Raw genomic sequence first — 12628 nt, 5'->3', positions numbered from 1 at the left:
CCAATGTTTACTCTGACAGAGCTCTAGAGTTCCTCTGGGGATGGGATAACCTTCCAGAAGGACAACCATCTCTGCAGCATTCCATCAATCCGGCCTTTATGGTAGAGTGGCCAGACGGAAGCCACTACTCAGTAATAAGCACAAGACAGCCCGCTTGGAGTTTGCCACAAGGCACCTAAAGACTCTCAGACCATGAGAAACAAGATTCTCTGGTCTGATGAAACCAAGATTGAATTCTTTGGCCTGAATGCCAAGGGTCACGTCTGGAGGAAACCTGGCACCATCCCTACAGTGAAGCATGGTGGTGGCAGCATTATGCTGTGGGGATGTTTTTCAGCAGCAGGGACTGGGAGACTAGTCAGGATCGAGGCAAAGATGAACGGAGCAAGGTACATGTGCATTTTATTGAGGAGTGGCATCCGTCTAGCCTCTCTACCACGAAGGCCTGATTGGTGGAGTGCTGCAAAGATGATGGTCCTTATGGAAGGTTCTCCCATCTCCACAGAGGAACTCTAGAGCTCTGTCAGAGTGACCATCGTGTTCTTGTCACCTCCATGACCAAGGCCCTTCACCCCCAATTGCTCAGTTTGGCTGGGCGGCCAGCTCTAGGAAGAGTTATGGTGGTCTGACCACTGTGTTCTTGGGGACTTTCATCCCTGCAGAAATGTTTTTGTACCCTTCCCCAGATCTGTGCCTTGCCACAATCCTGTCTTGGAGCTCTACATACAATTCCGTTGATCTCACTGCTTGGTTTTTGCTCTGACAACTGTGGGACCTTATGTAGACAAGTGTGTGCCTTTCCAAATCCTGTTCTATCAATTGAATTTACCACAGGTGAACTCCAATCAAGTTGTTGAAACATCTCAAGGATGACCAATGGAAACATTGTGTACCTGAGCTCAATTTCGAGTCTCATAGCAAAGGGTCTGAACAAGGTATTTCTTTTTTTTTTGCCAACATTTCTGAAAACCTGTTTTCGTTTTGTCATTATGGAGTATTGTGTGTAAATGAGGATGAGGATTTTGTTTTAATTTATCAATTTTAGAATAAGGCTGTAACGTAACAATGTGGGAAAAGTCAAGGGGTCTGAATACTTTCCGAATGCACTGTGTCATATTCTGCTTCCACCGCGCATTCCACTGATTGTAAAACTCTGTCTTTCAGAAAGTGGAGAGCATTAGCAACACTTATGCAGTTCTTCATAATTTGTTTCAAAATAGCATAGTTAAAAAGGATTACCTACACATCCTGAGCAGCTTATGTTATAGACAGAAGCGTGCTACATGGGTTCCTGTCTTCCTGTCTTTTCAGTGGCTAAACCAACTAGGCTCGTAATTTAACAATTTTATTAGTATTTACAGATGGCATAAAAGTTTGTTGTTGAGGCACATGAAAAATGTGTTTACATTCAAATGCCTCTCCTGTAGAGTAGTGACGCAAGACATACGCTTAGTTTCCTGAAATGAGTAACAGTTGTCAAAAGTACAGAGATGTGATCAATGTATTCGTTCATACAAGCACAAAGGACTCCATCAGGTAGACCATTTTTTTAAATGGTTTTGCTGTTTTAAAGGCTCAATCTGCCGATAGTGAAACTGCCACTGCAACATCACCAGATGTTCAAATGATAAACAGCATTTTCTAGTCTCTTTTCAAGTTACAAAGCTGTTTAAGTGTACATGCCAGTTTACATAGTTTACATGCTCCTCCTTGGTCACTTGCATTTGAAGATCACATAAATCAGGCTTTGTGTATGTGAAGGTGTGTTACGTGCGTCGTTGAATGAGTGAGACCAAAGCGCAGCGTGGAAAGTGTTCATGATGATACATTTAATAATGAAATGCCGACAAAACAACAAAATATAAATTAACGTAAAGTTCTGCAGGGCTAGACAGCTACTGTGCAAAAACAAGATCCCACAAACTCAGGTGGAAAACAGGTTGCCTAAGTATGATTCCCAATCAGAGACACCGATAGACAGCTGCCTCTGATTGGGAACCATACCCGACCAACAAAGAAATAGAAAACTAGAATGCCCACCCAAATCACACCCTGACCTAACCAAATAGAGAAATTAACAGGCTCTCTAAGGTCAGAGCGTGACAAGGTGACTGAGGAGCATTAAATATTAAACAGTTAAACTGCAACTGTTAAACTTTTCTTCCAGAAAAGGTTTGTTTCTTATTTCTCTGTGTTTATCAAGGCCTACTATTACAATGCAGAAGACGGGAGTGGCTACTTGGCATGGAGCCTGAAGCACCTGCAAAAGGAGCCTGCAGAGGGAAGAATAAAGTCCCCTCGCAGATCACTAACAGGCTGGTCAGGTGGTTGGCATACATACTGTAATTGTATTTTATTTATGTGTGTATGGTTTGTGCTCGCTTGGATGCAGGCATGTGAGGGTGTAGGCATGTGAGGGTGTAGGCATGTGAGGGTGTGTTCACAAATGAGTGGGACTTTTTTGTTACGGGTTTTTCCTCAAGATTCAGTGTAATGGAGTTTGTTTGGACCGTTTATACCAGTGTTGTGTGTTCCTCTCCTTTTTAATATTTGGTTGAAGGTGGACCAGCTGCTGAACAGATAAAGACTGGCTGAGTGAAGAAGGGCAGTGTCCAGAGGCCATCGCGCTGATGAAACACACTTCAGATGAAGAAACCGTTGAAGAAAAGATGAAGTTGACCTTTGCCTACTACCAAAAAATTGTCCATGACCCAACTGAGCTTCAGGACCTGTTACGCAACGCTGAGTCCACAGCTGATGTGGAAAATGGCAGAGGCATACCACTTTACACTGTAATATGAAGTTCTAGTATGTACATGTGGGAGGGAGAAGAATTTTAGGATTGTGGTTGAAAGGGAAGTGAGTTAAATGTTAACCCACACCAGCACTGGCAGACATGTTCTGAAAGTTTTCTAATGTCAGAATTACAATGTGTGTTTCTAGGTTGTGACAGTGACATCGTCCATTCTTCTTATCATCCATCTTCTGCCTCCCTCCTCTCAAGGCCGCAACAATCCGGGAAAGATGTCAGCAAGACACGCAGCTGAACATCTTGTGAAGTTCATCAAGGTCAGGCTACAATTCAGCACAAATTTCCCCTTCACCCCTCTTTCCCTATAATACCTATGTGGCATTATAACACCGTAATACATATTAAAATCACTACTGTCTGGCTTCGGAGACTATTAGTAGATGTGATCATTAATAGTAGATGTTCTAACAATACATTATTGTCTTATTATAGGCAGGTCCCAGCATCCAGCAGCATCTTGATGGCATCACCGGAAGTAGTGATTGATAAACATGCAGTACCTTGTAAGGCATCTGGCTCACTGGGCAGTTTTGATGAGCTTTTCAAAGCTCACTTTATCTTTGGTACCTCATAAAGTCAGGGTCTGGCAAACATGTACACTTTTCTCCAAATGACAATTTCTGACATTGACGTTGATACAACTAAGGCGAATCCCAGGGTAGCAGAGCTGAGGGCCAGGATGTTGCATTAAACAGATCTGTTTGAGACACAGAAATGTTTTGTTTTGTTTGCAAATGCCGCCAGGCAACTGCCAACAGCATTGTAAAACATCTGAAGTTAATCCACAGTCTTTGTCCAGGGAAATCTCTGTGTTTATAGTGTGGTCAGGTTGGTTGTTCACATGTATTTGTCACTTTTTTCTGGATTTAGAAAGTATCATAACAAGGAAAATGAAGAGCGATCCGTAGCAGTTTCTGGTAATTATGGTAGAGGCCCTTCTAACACTGCTAACAGTCTTGCAGCAAACTATTTTGGTGATGTGCTATCCCCAAGCTCACATTGTGATTCAGCTCTGTATAATAAGAGTATTGCAGATAATTGTGCCGCAACAATAGCTCAACTCAAATCAGCGGGAGTTGGTAAAACAACAGTGAACACTTTAGCCAGTTCCATGGAAGAGATAGTTGATGATATCCACAGTCAAGCTAAAGAGTCAGTCTTTACAGGAAACTGCCAACAATTATATTGGGTGTAAAATAGAATCAGTGTTTTGGGCAAATTGAAAATTCTTTCAGTGTATTGAATTCTGAAACCAAAAGGTTGAAATATTTCTCAGAAGTGGGGAACTGTAAATCCAGTTGAATATGTTCTTGGCACAATGCAATAGAACCACTGGAACATATGACCAGTTTATTGTTACAGATAAACTAATGTACGTACCCCCATTTTGTAACATCTCTAACATCTGTTAGAGTTTATTGACAAAAATACTTTGAAATCGCTAATCCTCTTGGATCGACGCGTGGCATGCATAAATTGGGTTCAATTTACTTTAAGAACTGTCTCCAAATTGGAATTTCTCTGGTCAATATTCACCTGGTTTCTCTATTTCATGCTCAAGACATAAAAACCTATGTGTTTCACTCACTACTTGACCCAATTGTACGAGATATAAACATTCTGTAAAGTGAGTTACTGTTAGGTTCCCTTGTACGGTCACCAAATTCATGGTGTATCACAACCGGCCGTGATTGGGAGTCCCATAGGGTGGCGCACAATTGGCCAAGCATCGTCAGGGTTTGGCCGGTGTAGGCCGTCATTTTCTATAAGAAAATGTCTTGCCTAGTTAAATAAAAATGAAATCTGTTGCTGTAGCTTATGAGGTGTGGAAACACTTTGTTGCTGTTAAGGATTTTGTGTTGTTGCTCTGTTTGCGTGCTACGTGTTGCTGGTCCTATGTTGCTCTGCATGTGCTCACTGCTCATTGTTTGTTCGTATTGTTTTGTAATGGCTTTTAATAACCTGCAAAGGGACTGCTGTTTATTGAAACGTTGATTAATGTGCTCTGTCCCTGTAAAAATAAACTCAAATTCAAGTAGACAAATCGACTGTAACACTGGAGAAAATACAGTCATCTCTCATGGCAGACGTTTTGGATCTGCTGCCATGGGTTTGGGTTTTCTGTTTTAGTAAAAGTACTAAGTGGAGGGGGAGCCAGGCCATTTAGCATCTTGAACACAAAACATGTGTCAGTGGCGATCTGTGCCATTTATGATGACGGAGGACAAGCATGGCCTTATTTCTATTACAGCATGTTGGATGACTGTCATTCATATTCCATTCACCTAGTTCAATGTAACATCGATAGATTTAGGCCCCTACATGATACTTACATTTTCCCTATACACATCATGAGGTTGCTACAACCTAGCCTATGAATTAAAGTTTACAACTTAGGTGCACACAGGTCGAGAGAAAGATTTGAGATGACAGACAGTGACACATTCAATACTGCTTGGCACACTCTTTCCTGAATCTAGCTTATCTAGGGTGCAAACGAGTGTTTCTATTGGACAATTTCAGGTATTTTTTTATCCCTGTTTCACTTGCTTCCGTTTAAGAAAAATGTTTCAACAGAATCAGCGGAACAGAGTTCACTTTCATAGCAGCCACATTGTATTCATTCTATCCTCTATGCACTCTCCTCCTCTTCCCTTCGTTTGTGGACTTGAACAACACATCAGCTGTATGTGACCAGACGAGAAAACCTTTCGAAGCCCAACCATATCATAACCGCTACACACAGCCTACATCATTGTCCCCATATTAGCTAAAATAACGTCCTAGTCAGCATAGCTAATATAACTAATGCATTAGTAAACCCTCTACAATCATGCAGTAACGTTACAGTGTATAGTCAGTAAGCAGTTACACCAGCGGGCCCCGGTGGTAATAACTTAATAAAACCAAAAGCTTACCTTGACTTGGAAGAGTGCCAGCTAGCTAAGATAGCATCCTTCTGTTTGAGCCGTGTTGTTTGAGTAACTAAACTAGCCAGCTGCATTTTCTAGCTATGTAGGTGAAACTGGGTGAAAAAATGACGAAATGTCTTTCTCTCTCCAGCTCTCTCTCTCTCTTGCTTCTCCAACTCAATAGAACTTTAATAATTTAAAAAAGAATAATGGGCAAAAATTGTACCGTCCAGGTGTGCAAAGCTCTGAGACTTACCCAGAGAGATTCTAACATGTATTGACTCAGGGGTGTGAATACTTATATAAATGAGATATATCTGTATTTCATGTTCAACATGTTTTTAATTTGTCATTATGGTTTATTGCATGTAGATGGGTGAGAAAAACAATCAATTTAATAAACTATGAATTCAGGCTGTAACACAACAAAATGTGGAATGAGTCAAGGAGTATGCATTTTTTCTGAAGGCACTGTATATCACAGTGGTGTATTAACTAATTGGTTATAGAGCAAACAATGCAATTATCACAACATGTAGGTTGTAATATGCCTTTTTTCCCAGGCTTGGCTTCCCCTTCCTTTTAATCCTTCATCGGATCCTCCTCCCTGTACAGTTAAATTAAACTAAATTACTCCCTGTACAAACAAATGTAAAAACATACACACAGTACATATGCACGCAAACACACAGTACGTACAAACTTACCCATTTGGACACACTGACACACACAGTCCGCATGTTCCAGGAACACCTTTCTTAATTAAGCCCTTCTATATCACTGTCAATCAAATTACTCGAAGAATGTGTTACTTTTGTGAGGAGTATAACAGGAAAAATACCAACCAGTTAAAAATAGCGGCCAGTCTTCCCACAGATGGGCTGAAATGTGTGATGGAGTGTTGAGAGGTGCGGTAGTGACGTGAGCAGTCTGGCTCGACTAAAGTGTGAACAGGCAGGTGTAAAACTACAGAAAGGCCTCCTGAGAACTTGGAAGTGCTAACACAACAGCACAACCCACCCGCCTTCCACAGCTGTGACAGAGCACCTGCACACACAAAAACACACAAATAGACACAGACAAACAGACAGACAAAGACATACACACTCACTCTCTCATATGTTGTAGGTTTAAATAGGATTTGCCAGTGTCATATACCTCCACAACCTGTAGAGTAACATCCAAGCATTTGCTGCTCTCTAGTGGTGGTTCAGTCTCCACTATGAAGGTCCATGTGTTTCCATTTGAAAGGTATCTTATGAAATACCTTTATTTTACTGATTATATTTTGGACCATGGAATTTGTCAACATAAAATCATTGTAATGATGCGTTGTTAAGGATTAATAGCACAAGGGAGGATGGCAACAGGTTGAACAAAATCATAAAGAAAGCTGGTTCTTCCATCAGCACCCACATGGACAATCTAGACCCCATTCTGAATAAGCCAATCCTCAAGCAGCTCAAGAGCATAGAGACCAACACGGGCCACCTCCTCCACAGTATCTGTTCGGACCGTTGCAGTGTAATGGTAGACAGATTTATTTTACCTAGGAGTCAAACAGAATGTTTCCACAGATAATGTTTACCTTATGCTATGAGGGTTTTTAACATGAACACTTAGCAGCACATACAGTACCAGTCAAAAGTTTGGACACACCTACTCATTCCAGGGTTTTTCTTTATTTCTACTATTTTCTACATCATGTAGGAACCAAAAAAGTGTAAAACAAATCAAAATATATTTTATTTTTGATATTCTTCAAAGTAGCAACCCTTTGCCTTGATGACAGCTTTGCACACTCACACTACTTATTTTTCACCATAATTTGCAAATAAATTCATTAAAAATCCTACAATGTGATTTTCTGGATTTTTTTTCTCTCATTTTGTCTGTCATGGTTGAAGTGTACCTATGATGAAAATTACAGGCCTCTCTCATATTTTTAAGTGGGAAAACTTGCACAATTGGTGGCTGACTAAATACTTTTTTGCCCACTGTATAACACTTTTTCTGTTACTACATGATTCCATGTGTTATTTCGAAGTTTGGAAAAATAGTAAAAATAAAGAAAAACCCTTGAATGAGTAGGTGTGTCCAAACTTTTGACTGGTACTGTATGTGCTGCTTTTAGTGTGTTTTTAGTTGTGTTTTATTGTGTATTTATTGGCGTTCTCTGTATTGGCTGGTGCAATCAACATTTCCCTTCTGGGGGATTAATAAAGTACTATCTTATCTGTAATGGCCTTACGATCTCTCATCATACAATAAAGTATCTACAGCAACAATGGCTAATCACCCAACAACAATATTCTTATAATACATGTTTTGTTTCCCTGTAACACAGGATTTGGTCAAGTAATTATGGATTTTGCAAACTGATGTTTTTATTTTTAACACTATCTTATGTGATGAAACAAAGCACTTGCACTCCTTTACATTCATACCCAAAGTTCGAGCAAACATCTTGTGTCTTTTAACAGGAAGTGAACATCAAGATTATAGGCCTATGGCAGACGATTTGCCTCAGTAACTACTGTAGGGATAATAATATTTAACAATCTACATTTAATACATCTTACTATCTGACTCCATTTAATATAGTAAAACCATGTGCAATAAGATTAAGAAATGGTAATGAGAAGATAATCCAAGGTATTAGTTAGTTCTTCTCAATGAACAACTTTCAAATAGATAACAAACATGGATGCTATGGTATTATTCTCACACATTCCAATAGTCAGTCCGCTGGATACTGTAGAGAGGGAGAGATACATTTTGGCCCCTCAAAAGGGGGAAGGGCTGTTTTAGGGCAAATTCCCATGCAGCCCCAGGTGACAGAGAGCACATAAGTTTGAGGCAGGGCCTACACTTCCACTCTGCTGAAGTCATCTGTCCCTTCATCTGGACGTTCAATAGAAGGCAGCATCTTTCTCTATTTCTGGTGTCCTTTTCTGCACACCCATGGTCCATTTCTGGCCACCTCAAATGCTCTGTCCAAGTCACTGTCCTCAGTAGCATCTTTAAGCGACTGCATCACAAGGGCATTTCTCCTCCTTGTATCCTCCATTCTCACTGGGTTAGCTTCAGGGAAATGTTGAATTAATTCCTTCTTCCTTTCTTCTCCTGGGGAAATCACTGAAAACATTGTATATCCAACACCTAGTGCACCGACCAGCGCTTTGGATACCAGGATAGTGACTCTGCTCATAGTATTACTTGGTCCGTTCGGTTTTGCACATTTGTTTTCTATGTTATCAATCACTGTTGTGTTTTTCCTTCAGCAGTGCACAATGTCCACCCAGAGGTTTTGTAAGTGGCTTTATTTTGGTCTGTTGACAGTCACAATGCATTCTGGGATGGGAACAGAACGGAAGCTGCCTGGCACAAAAAGCATTGACTGTCAGCTGTGTGATCCAAGCAAGAGTAAGAAGAACTAGCAAGAACAAGAATGTGATCGCTGTGATTCCCTTTCAAAATAAAAGTCCTGAGATGAAACTTGTACAAAATGTTACAAATTGTCAAAATTCATACCAAAGATGTAGTAGCAAATGGCATAAGCTTCACAGAGTTGGAATATTCTTAAACATGATCAACAAAGTAATTATTTAATTAATTTTACAATTATTATTTTGGGATTGGTTCTACATGTTCCATATGCATATCAGTGAGAAATAAACATAAGAGGATCTGAACCATGTAGATGTTTTTCAATCTGTAGAGAGGTTGAATGTCGGTAATGTAATTAAAGAGATTCTTCAGTACTTTTGCATACTTTTTAGCCAGTAGTTCTGAAAGTAGTGCTCACAAGCCAAAAAGTGGTCCCCGAAATCGCGTACTATGTTACATGCAGATATGTGCACCACGTCATTGGTCTCTCTGTCTCACTCTGCTGTGTGTGCATCTTGCTAGCTGTCACTCTAATGTCGAGGAGCTAAGCTCATTGGCTATGAACACGAATTGTTAGGGGGCTGGCCCAGGTGGGGAACAATGTTGGGAAAATGTCCAGAAAAATAGTAACTTTCAAAATAGAGATTTCGTGGCTAATTGAGGTAATACAATAATTCTGCTCATAGATTATGCATACATGAACTGCACATTGACACATCCAGCCCAAAGCGGGTGGTTTAATGGACCCATCTTGCACACATAATTTATGGTAATTAGGTTTGACATTTCACTCAAGAGCCTCAAAAACCCTTTTTAACATGGTAACCAGGGTACCATTAATGTGTGGCGGACCTCTCCAAATGCCTTTCTGATAAGCAAAGAGAGACTGAAAGGAAAGGCTGCTTTTCAAGGCTACTTTTCAAGTATGTCCATATTCATGTCCATTCTTTATGTGTGAGAGCAGCCCATCTACATTGTATTGTATTCACTGCAGATTCTACAGTATATGCCACCTAAACCTGCTTTTCCACTGAGCAAGCAAGGTCTTATACGTTATTATGTTTTAGTTCAATAATCACTGACATGCAACGTCCCACCACACGTACACTGACTGTACAAAACATTAAGAACACCAGCTCTTTCCATGACATAGACTGACCAGGTGAAAGCTTTGATCCCCATTAAATCCACTTCAATCAGTGTAGATGAAGGGGAGGAGACAGGTTAAAGAAGGATTTTTAAGCCTTGAGACAATTGAGACATGGATTGTGTATGTGTGCCATTCAAAGGGTGAATAGGCAAGACAAACGATATAAGTGCCTTTGAACGGGGTATGGTAGTATGTGCCAGGTGCACCAGTTTGAGTGTGTCAAGAACTGCAACACTGCAGGGTTTTTCGTGCTCAACAATTTCCATGGTCCACCACCCGAAGGACATCCAGCCAACTGGACACAGCTGTGGGAAGCATTTGCATCAACATTGGGGCTAGTATCCCTGTGGAACGCTTTCAACACCTTGTAGAGTCCATGCCCCGACGAATTGAAGCTGTTCAGAGCACAAAGGTGCAACTCAATATTAGGAAGGTGTTCCTAATGTTTTGTACACTTAGTGTACATAGAGTATACGACACATATGATGTAAAATATACATCTGATGAATCTGTGGACTGTGGAAAGAAGTTCAAGGCATGCTTGATCTAGACTTTTCTGGCACATTGTTCCAGGGGATTTTTATTTTATCTTTTAGATTATTATGATTATTTTTCTCTTTTCTCTGGTGAAGAACCTACTCATTGGATTGGTGAGCCTTAAAGAGTGGTTCTGGCAGCCGTCCTTGAGCTTTATTCTTGTATAACAACTCCACGGCCCTCCCAGAATCTTCTTGACTTTTTCAATCATCATCTTCAGATACTGTTATTGGCACATGAACAATGTGCCAATAACAGTGCTTGTTACTGTTATTGTTAATAACAGTGCTGGCCACCGTGCTTGTGGCTGTACAAATAGGATAACTGTTTTTTGGTTCCAGCAAGAACTCTTTGGGTTCCGTGTAGAACCCTCCGTGGAAAGGATCCAAAAGGATTCTACCTGAAACCAAAAAGGGTTCTTCAAAGGGTTCTCTTGTGAGGACAGCCAAAGAACCCTTTTAGCCCTTACAGAATAACCACATGAACACGTTTTCATGCGATCACATGTGACCTTATATGATAACATGTGACATGCAAAGTGATAACATGAAACTACACATGTGAAAACGTGATCACGTGAAGTGTTCAGAAATCATTTTTTTCATGTGACTTTACACATGTGAAAGCATGTTTTTTTCTGTAGGTTCTAGATATCACCTTTTTTTCTAAGAGTGCATTGTCTATGGAAGAAGCATAACCCATGGGTGAATCATGCCCTGTTCTGTGTTTACCAAAGGAGGCAAGCGGACATAGAGTGTCTATGGAAGAGTAGACCGGTCAAGGGGAGGAGAGCTAGGGCTGGAAATTATACCACTGGGAGAGAGAGGAGAACCACAGGGGGATTTGGTGGGATGGGATAGGAGCAGGAGACCACACCCGTCACCTCTGTCTCGCATCCTCATCTCCTCCTCCAGTTTCTTGGGATCTTTTCAATACCCATTCTATTTTATCTCTCAAAACATTGTATTTTGAGCCTGTGTATATGTGAATGACTGATTGAACAAGTTAAATAGTTCATGTAACATAGTCCTATTTAGGAAGAATAGTTTATCAACTGTGTTTGATGGTAATGTGCAGCTGTTCTCTTTGTCTGCTACTTAAAAAAAAATGCCACAGCTTCTATCATGTTTTAGGGAAGACCCAGATGCAGACAGTGTCAAAGTAACAAAAGTTTTTTACTAGAACAGGGTGCAGGCAAAACGACAGGTCAAGGGCAGGCAGAGGTCAGTAATCCAGATCAGAGTCCAAAGGTGCAGAAAGGCAGGCAGTCTCAGGGTAGGCAAAGGTCAATAATCCAGTGTGGTGGGGCAAGGTACAGGACAGCAGGCAGGCTCAAGGTTAGGGAAGGCAGAATGGACAAAACAGGAAGTAGAAACAGACAGGAGCAAGGGGAAAAACTCTGGTAGGCTTGACGAACAAAAGTAACTGGCAGACAAACAGAGAACACGGGTATAAACACAGGTATGTATGTGTGGGGTACAGAGATTAGGTAGGGGTTCAAAAATCTTTGCCTCCCAGGTGGCGCAGTGGTACTGCATCGCAGCGCTAGCTGTGCCACCAGAGACTCTGGGTTCGCGCCCAGGCTCTGTCGTAGCCGTCTGTGGGGTGACGTACAATTGGCCTAGCATCGTCAGGGCCGGTAGGGATGTCCCTGTCTCATCGCGCACCAGCGACACCCTTTCTTGCTTGGATTTTAATTTCTTCCCATTCTGACTCCGTGTATTAGTCTTTAGGCCTAGTGGAATATATGTAAGAAGAAATTGAAGTTGGAAAAGCCAATTATTGTTATTATATGCCTAACAATATTTGGTTATTCCAGTTCAATTT

Source organism: Oncorhynchus clarkii, chromosome 28 (genome assembly GCF_045791955.1).
Source record: "Oncorhynchus clarkii lewisi isolate Uvic-CL-2024 chromosome 28, UVic_Ocla_1.0, whole genome shotgun sequence".
Lineage (NCBI taxonomy): Eukaryota > Metazoa > Chordata > Actinopteri > Salmoniformes > Salmonidae > Oncorhynchus > Oncorhynchus clarkii.
This window is presented reverse-complemented; position numbering follows the sequence as displayed.